Here is a 1,159-nt window from a genome sequence, read left to right as displayed (position 1 = left end):
AGATTTCGGCAAATTTCCCTTCGCAGGTCGAGAATTTTGGATAAAACAATGGAAAATCTCTTCAAACCCCAGGGCAAAGAATACAAAGTTCATAAGTACAATTTCAGTGTGGCAATAAAAACAATGATTCACGGTGAACTCATTTTCCCTGGACTGGGTGAAAAGGAAACTAGACTCCAAAAGTAAAATAAAGATCAGTTGTTATCATCACTGAAATAATGAAAATTTGGATACTTCTGAGATAAAAAAAAACAACGACACGCGGTGTTCCCAAGCGGTCACCCATCCAAGTACTAACCGCGCCCGACGTTGCTTGGCTTCAGTGATCGGACGAGAACTGGCATTTTTCAACGTGGTATGGCCGTTGCATGTAAATTCACTATACTCCGAGGAATATAAATGAACTATAAAGAAAATGAAAGACATTTAGGAGAAGCTTCTCAAATTTGAAAGACTCATTGGTACTTCAGTTTTCAAAGATATTTACATTTGGCAAACAATTAATTTGAAGTGAGAGATTGTTCACACTTTGGCCCACAGAGTAAAGATCTAAATAAAATACGAGCGATATATTTAGATTCCTGCCTCATCAATCAAGATGTATCCAGATTTCGGCCAATTTCACTTCGCAGGTCAAGAATTTTGGATAAAACAAAGGAAAAACTCTTCAAACCTCAGGGCAAAGAATACAAAGCTAGGTCCACAGATTAAACATCTAAATAAAATACGAGTAATAGACTTCGATTGTTGCCCCATCCAGCAACACGTATACAAAGCTAAGTCAATCTCATTTCTCAGTGAAGATTCGCAATAGTAGGTTAGTCTATATACAATGGTAATGTATATTTATATCATCAAAAAGTAGAGATTTCAACGAACAAGAAGCATAGCGATAAAAAAACAGATATTTTGACCGAGAATTTTTGATTGAAAATCAGGGTACTTTTTCGATATTAAATCAAAACAAGGTGAAAAGGTTAATCTTTCAAATCCAAAAAATTACAAGTAAGTTTTCACCAAATATGGTGAAATACCGTTGCATGTAAGTGCATTATACTCCGAGGAATATAAATAAACGATAAAGGAAATGAGGCATTTAGGAGAAGCTTCTCAAGTTTGAAAGACTCATTGGTACTTCAGTTTTCAAAGATATTTACAT

The 1,159-nt window shown here is 35.1% G+C and overlaps 1 non-coding gene across 1 annotated transcript; it reads right to left on the bottom strand.

The window, feature by feature from the left end:
• Positions 1 to 249: 249 nt before the first annotated feature.
• LOC111507517 (5S ribosomal RNA) lies at positions 250 to 369 on the bottom strand. The gene has a single exon (XR_002722405.1). It is a non-coding gene; the product is annotated as a 5S ribosomal RNA (ribosomal RNA).
• Between the last annotated feature and the right edge of the window lie 790 nt (positions 370 to 1,159).

This window comes from Leptinotarsa decemlineata, unplaced genomic scaffold (assembly GCF_025532065.1).
Source record: "Leptinotarsa decemlineata unplaced genomic scaffold, Ldec_3_MD MMD2_tig00004307_RagTag_RagTag, whole genome shotgun sequence".
Taxonomy (NCBI): domain Eukaryota; kingdom Metazoa; phylum Arthropoda; class Insecta; order Coleoptera; family Chrysomelidae; genus Leptinotarsa; species Leptinotarsa decemlineata.
Note: the sequence above shows the minus strand (reverse complement) of the source record. Positions and strands in the feature narration are given on the sequence as shown.